An 8,192-nucleotide genomic window follows, 5' to 3' on the forward strand; every position below is an offset into this window, starting at 1 on the left:
AGAGCCCAAGTTTCCTTTGGAGAGACTGAAAAAGAAAACGCATCATGAAACAATGTATGTGTGTACATATATATTACATTTAAGCAGTGTATTCCACCATACAGATAACCTTGCCTCCACATCTCCCTACCCTGACATGTAGTGAGCCCTCGCTAGGTGTGGTGTGCCGAGCCCTTAATAAGACGCCCATCTTGTGAACCCTTGGTGATGACCCCCGGGGGTGAGGGGGGGGAAGGGTGGGAGGGTGGGGGGAGTGCAAGGTAGACATTCTCTCTTTCAATAAACTCTGATGATTCGAACAAGAGTTTTTATTTATTCCTCAAGTGATTTTTATTTTATTTATGTATTTATTCATTTATTTTTTTGTATTTCAAAAAAATTTCTTTACTCCAAAACTTTAAGTGGGCAATGCATATCAACTTGGTCAAATCTCTGGTCAATTGATATACAAGGTTTGATTTTTTTTTTTTCTATTTTTTTCTTGTTTGTTTCAGGGTGCCTGCTGGTAAGGGTGAAAGCCTTCCACCCTAGAAATCAATTCCTCTAGGGTGATCTCCAAACGAACGAGTTATCCAGGACACAAGAATGATTATATATTCCAGGTAACATCAAGGTACAATGAAATCTTAAAGTTCACCCACATCTTCAGTGCTCTTATACTTTAGATCATCTAAAATATGATCGAAACAGGCATAATATTTCTATTTTGTAAATTAGTAAGAGCCGCGCGGTAGCCCCGTGGATACCGTGTCGAACTCATGAGCAGGTGGTCGTGAGTTCGATTCCCGGGACCCGCTGCGGGCTATGTCGCAAAATATATATATATATATATACACACACACACACACACATATATATATATATATATATCTTTTTTCAACAAATCACTTTTAATTCCATGCCATCGCAGTCGAGACTGAAGAATCGCTCGATGGAGACATCCGTTGGAAATTGAAACGTGGACGAGCCGAGGATTCGAACCCAGCTAACCCGTAACAAAGTTACAGTGACTTAAACCAATACGCTATCAAGAGAGATCTTGGTTTAAGTCACTGTAACTTTGTTACGGGTTAGCTAGGTTCGAATCCTCGGCTCGTCCACGTTTTAATTTCCAACGGATGCCTCCATCGAGTGATTCTTCAGTCTCGACTGCGATGGCATGGAATTAAAAGTGATTTGTGGTTGAAAAAAGATATTAATTGATCACTGGGAACCATTCAGTGTATATGTATATACATACATATATACAGTATATATATATATATATATCCACCATCCCTTCAGCAAAATCCAGGAGTCCATCCATTCTACTTATACATATTACAAAACCCATCTTTCATCCATTCCATATTTTTCATCCACACACACACATCTTCCCCACTACTCCACACTCGATGTCAAAGGAGAAAAGATAAATGTTTATGATTTGAATAAAAAAAAATGCGGACGGGAAATATTGGCTGAATTTCGTGACGCCCATTTCCCTTATGAAAAATAACTTCATCCCAAAGGACATATAATCCATACAACGTAATGTCACTCAGAAATTTTGAACCATTTTATGTTTTATTCTTTTTATACAGATGTACATTATATTGCAGAATATTTGGTGCATTGGCAGCAAAAGAAAATACATTTTATTGTATCACAAACATGAATATTTAACAGAAACAATAATTGCACAATAATTTGCACAATAAAAATGTATAAATTTCAGTACTTTTAACCGCAACTTCTTAAGTATTATCGTCTCAGTATTACCACAACATCCTTCAAGGAACCCAGCTATTAACCAAAATATAAACGCATTAGACTCACCAAATCAACATAAGATAATGCATAACAGTGGCGCGAGATTATCCGCAAAGATGGCGCTAGCAAACTAGTCAGTAACAACAACAACAGCAATATCAATATTACACGTCAGAATGACTTATTTATTTGCTTCTGCACTCCCTACCATTTTACTGACCACTCTGTATAAAACTGACACACCTAAACAGCTGACATCATCTTATCCCTGCACAATTGTTCACCTCTCCCTCTCTCTATCTCTCTCCTCTCTCTTCTCTCTCCTCTTTACACTCCCTAATTACCACTGACCACTCTGTATAAAGCTGACACACCTAAACATCGTCTTATCGCTGGGTTAATATCCTTACACAATTGTTCATTTCTCTCCCTCCCTCCGCCTTCTCTCTTCTCTCTTCTATCTCCTCTCTTTTCTTTCTCTTCTCTCCTTGTGTGATACCTTCGCCAATTGTCTTAAGCTTCCATTTATCTGTTATGTCTCTTTGGGCCGTGTAAACCTGTCTTGGTATCTAGAGAGAATGGCACTCTGCAACTTTCAAATTGCACAAAGTTGTTAAAACCGTTAGGACAATGGGTCATGAGACGCCATTTGAATTCAAAACGTCTGCGTAACGGTCATGCATGTTTATTAGGTGATAAGAGTTTTACCTTCGTAGTGAAAGTGACATTTCTGTCTGTATGTCTGTCTGTCTGTGTCTGTTATATCTTATGTCACTTTATATTCCTACTTATTTGCACGTCGGAATCAGTGGCAGTAGTCTCTCTTTCTCTCCCTAACACTCTCTCTCTCTCTCTTTCTTCCTCTCTCTCCCTCTCTCTCTCTCTCCCTCTCCCTCTCTCCTAGTATTTCCAAATCAACTTTCCCCAATCTCTCTTCGTCTGTTACCCTCTGCAGTCCGTTTTTTTTTTTTTTTACGACCTTTGGACCCGAACAATAGTTTGATCAAAATGTTTTTTACCCTGGATCACATATTGCAGTTACCTAACCGTGTGAGTTTGGATGTTGATATTTTTACATATTGACGTGGAAAGTTAGTGTCAGGTTTTCGTTCTTTATATATTTTTTTGAAAGAAATTTATGATCTAGTAATTTTGATTACCATTACAGTACTAGTAATTCACTCCATATTTAGTTTCTTTTATTTTGTTTTATTTTATTTTATTTGTCTAAGCTGATCAAGATGATTATCTTTCTTAGCTTACACCAAAACGTGTTAGCATGCGATCATGTACGTTTGAGTATGTGTACATGTGCGCACACGAGTGTACGTGTGAGTGTGCATTTGTGCCTGTGTATGTGTACAGGTACATGCGTCAGGGCAAACAGCACTGAACACATGAAACGTTTCAAATGTGAACAACACTCCAAGCGCCACGTTCACAAGAACAAAACACTCCAAGCGCCACGTTCACAATAACAAAACACTCCAAGCGCCAGGCTTACAAGAACAACAACACTCCAAGCGCCGGGCTTACAACAACAAAAACTCCAAGCTTCAGGCTCACAAGAACAACAAACACTCCAAGCGCCGCTGCACGCCAGAAACACCATTATTCCACCAATTTCCATCACTTATTCCATTTTACTCTTTCTCCACCTCCACTTCTATTGTCTCTCCTACAACCCCTTTACCCCCTCTCTCCACCACCTCTTCCACCTCCACTATCGTTTTCTTTGATTAGGTTTACGGTACAGGAAGACAATGTGTATATTCGCTTAAATAAAAAAATCCTATTATTGTTCTCTTCGCGCATTGCAGCAACACCAACCAGCCACCCTATCCACTCTCCCACCCCTCGCTCACTCTCCCACCCCTCATCCACACTCCCACCCCTCACCCACACTCTCACCCCTCACCCACACTCTCACCCCTCACTCACTTTCCTACCCCCCACCCACTAGCTCATAGCTCACTCACTCTCCCACCCCACACCCACTTTCCCACGCCCACCCACACCCCACCTACTCTCCCACCTCCACCCACTCTCCCACCTCCACCCACTCTCCCACCTCCACCCACTCTCCCACCTCCACCCACTCTCCCACCTCCACCCACTCTCCCATCTCACATTCATTTTCCCACCCCTAGCTCACTCTCCCACCCCACCCACTCTCCCACCCCACCCACTCTCCCACCCCTCACCCACACTCTCACCCCTCACCGACACTCTCACTCCTCACTCACTTTCCTACCCCCATCCACTAGCTCATAGATCACCCACTCTCCCACCCAACCCCCACCCACTCTCCCACCCCCCAAGACCCCTACCACGGCACCACTTCCCTCCCAGCGACACAGGTCGAGAAATGTGGAGGTCGTGGTGGTGGCGGCGGCCTATGATGGAGGGCCAAGAAGCCTCCAGAGTGCTGAAAGAAAAGAAAAAATATTGCAGAACCACCTTCACCCCCACCTTCATCCCCCCCTCACCACCATCACCCCCCCCCCTATGCGACACTGCTAAGACCGAGAGAATTAAAGAGTAAGAAAGATGGCGAGAAGGGGGGGGGGATCTAGGAGGGAAAGGGAGGGAGAGGATAAGAGAGGGAATGGGTGTCAGTTTTTTTTTTTTTTCAACTACACAGGGGAATTGCCTTTCGAAGATGACATTGTAACCAGGGTGAGCACAAGGCCAACAAGTCATATGACCTAAGCTGGCAGGTGAAGAGGACATACATACATACATATACCAAGACTTTTTCCCCCTTTCAAGGGAGGTAGCCAAAAAGGGAAAGGCATAAAAACACTCCCACCCATTTCATCCCTAAATACTCTCCACACCCCTCCCACCCTCCCTCTCATCTGAGCACCTCCTGGATGACAGGTCATCCCTGCACCTTGCCCACTGCCCTGGGTCAGAAGCAGTGTCGCAAGACACAGCACATCCACAGCAAGGCCGCTTCATTTAATCGGCGACCCCCCCTCTCCGTCCCCCCTTGCATATAAGGAGAGGACGGGGAGAAATCCCTTCGGGCTGCGTCAAAATTTACTCACACATACTACCCCACCCCCCACCCCCCCGCCCATTCCTCCTCATGCAATCACAACATCATCCATATACAACCATTCTCCAATCACCTCTGTCTTCCGTCCTCTCCCTTCCTTCCTCAACAGACATTCCCCTCTTCCCCAAAGCCCCCTTCACCCCATCCATCCACCTCATCCTAGGACGTCCCCTCATGTTCACTTCCTCCACATCTGCCTTCCATACCTCTTTTACTAGACTTTCTTCACTCATTCTTTCCATGTGTCCAAACCATCCTAATATTCTTTCATCAACCCTATCTCCCAGCTCCTTTTTCACCCCTGTTCTCCTCCTCACCTCCTCATTTCTCACTCTATCCAGCCTAGTAACCCCCACCATATTTCTCAGACACCTCATCTCAAACACATTCAAACTCCTTCTCTCTTCTTCTCTTATGTTCCACGTTTCTGCCCCATACAGTGCTGTTGGCACAATCACTCCTTCATACAGTCTCCTCTTCGCATCCATTCCTAAATGTCTATTCCTCATTACACTCTAATCCACCAAGGCATTTACTCTCTTCTCTCAATCTACATTCTACCTCCACCTTCACTCCACCTTTTCCTGCTACACTTGCACCCAAGTATCTAAAACTATCCACTTCCTCCAGTCGCTCTCCCTTAATGTTCACTTCCAGTCTACTGCCACTTTCACCCCTTGTACATCTCATCACCTTACTTTTACCCACATTTATCTTTAGCTTTCTTCTATCACATACTCTCCCAAACTCTGCCACCAGCTTCCTCAATCCCTCCTCTGACCCTGCCACAAGCGCAGTGTCGTCCGCAAACAACAGCTGGCTCACCTCCCACTTTTCTCCATTTTCTTTAACCATCTCCAATCCCTGACCCACTACCCTAGCATTTACCTCTCGCACCACCCCATCCATGTATAAGTTGAACAGGAAACTTGCAAAAACAAAATTTGATTTCAAATCGAATACAAAAATCGAAGTAATCACGGTAGAGTAGTACTTTGTGCCCCGCTGTGCCAGTGCCAGCGCCAGCACCGACAGTCGAGAGTTCGTTTAAGTAAAAACGACTTCGGTTGCAATATTTTATTTTTCAAATCTTCTAATATCTAATCATCTTTCCGTCATATATAACAAAGTTGAATGATGAACTCGGATTGTAAACCTATACGAATGTTATATATATATATACTGTTGGAATGTTCTTAGAGGATTCTAGATTTCCATAAACGAAGTCATATTCTAGTTATTCAAATGGAGGTTGGAGATAGGACGTGGAAGGAAAATTAGCCGTGTGATAGCCCCTGCAGTGCCATTCAGTGCCAATTCGTGCCAGGCTGTGCCATTTGTCATTTCATTTGCCAACCAGGCGATTTGAGTCACCTAAAGGGAGAACCCTGGATAAGCGCCTTAATCTCTTCAGAGTAACCAAGGTCATTTGACGGTTTCGGACGCAGTTCTGACCTGGCTTGTGTAAGGTCACCGTCCAATTAGTCCCGAGGCAATAGGAACAATAATACAAATCGATTTCCGACATTAATTGCATAAGCCTGAGGGTTTATCAATAAACCGATTTGTATCATTAGCCCTTCGGTGCATTGGGTGCTCCTCCCAATGTCTTCATCTCAGCCTTGCATACAAGATGCTCCACAATGATCTACTCATTCCTTGAAAGGGTTCGTCATGTTGCTGTTTACATTGGTCAGCGTTATCAGCTGTCTGGAAAATGGTGGGCATCAGTTTGAAATTAAAGAAAAAATTAGTCATTTTCTCTATTAGTCTAGTCGATAGCCCAGTGGATACCTTATCGAACTCATGAGCAGGTTGTCGTGAGTTCGATTCCCGAAACCTGCTGCGTGTTTTATGAGTTGGTTCCCGACATCCTTGGCCAAGCGGGGAGGCGACTTAACGTCGAAAAAAAAAAATCTTGCCTTAACTGACAGGACTTTGCTCTATCAGAGGTCTCTCAGTTTCTCACTTCCCACTGTGTGGGAGTGGGATGGTGAGTTTTTGTGAGTCTAGTCTAGTCCCTCTTGCGTGTTCGCAAGTGTTCAAACTAGTAACCACCATTTCCAGACGAAACTGATTATAAAGTGGACCAATAGTTTTAATAACGTTATGAAATATTCTGAAGAGTGAGTATATGTTCTAAGGACACCCTGTACTTTTTCCTAACACCACCGGCTGTGCGCTGGTGGCGTCATCGGAACCGTGCTGGTACCGCATTCGCTGAATTGTGGGTTCGAATCCCGCACTTCTCTCCGATTCCCAGTTGCAGTGACTGTTACCTGCCCCCAACAGTCCCCAAAGCCCATCATAGGGCAAAGGTGACGGCTTCGGGCGCAGCTACTCAGCGCCTCCTGGTGTAAGCTCCTCACCGCCTCCTTGTTATCTTATGCCCCATGATGTCATCCACAAGTCACAAGGTTGCCAGAAGTCACGAGAAGAAAATAATTAAAAACAACTTATAAAATTGAATTTACTTTTGAAAAAGTAAGACTCGCTTGGTTCATGGACCCAGATAGGATTAATTAGTAAATTAGTTTAAGATAACCTCGTTTGGAATACGTCTATTGAATAATACAAGTTAGTAGCCAAGATTAAGATAGGGTTCTTTTAATTTGCCTCATTTCAGTGGGATTAACGTAATATTCTGAAACAAAACCTAATATTTAAAAAAATGGAATGCTAAAAAAAAGGACACGTCTCCAAAAATGAATATAATGACCTTAAAAAAGGACATGGTATATAAAAAAGAAGGCTACAATATTCTAGAATAAATAAGAAAAAATAAGAAACACACACACACACACACACACACACACACACACTCTTTTCTCTCTCTCGGTGGTTTTGTGACCTTGTTCCAAGTCAGTAAGTGACCTGACCTGACCTGAATCACGTTGATACAGGAATTTATAGACAGTGGAGATTTTAGAGAAACATGTAAGGCATTTTTGGAAAGGGACTTCGTTGGAAGGGCAGGACTCGAATCCGAGCACAATAAGTCAAAGGAAATAATGAAGACACTATACATATATACACACATATATATATGTGTGTGTGTATGTATGCACACACACACACACACATATATATATGTATATATATCATCAATGTGATTTTCTTATATTTGCTGCCAAACGATTCCATTCAGTTATGGCAAGATTTTGCATCTCTCGTGAATATTTCATCATTTCGTTGGACTTTCTGTAAGGGGCTTATCTCACTGGGCTATTTTTCATCCGCATCCTACCTCCAACCTCCATTTGAATATGACTTCGCTTACAGATATCTAGACTTCTCTAAGAACATTTCAACAACAAGTCTAACATTCGTCTAGGTTTACAATCTTTGAGTTCACCATTCAGCTTTGCTATACATG

The sequence above is a fragment of the Oratosquilla oratoria genome, chromosome 10 (assembly GCF_046742065.1).
Source record: "Oratosquilla oratoria isolate Oo_2021 chromosome 10, ASM4674206v1, whole genome shotgun sequence".
In the NCBI taxonomy this organism is placed as follows: domain Eukaryota; kingdom Metazoa; phylum Arthropoda; class Malacostraca; order Stomatopoda; family Squillidae; genus Oratosquilla; species Oratosquilla oratoria.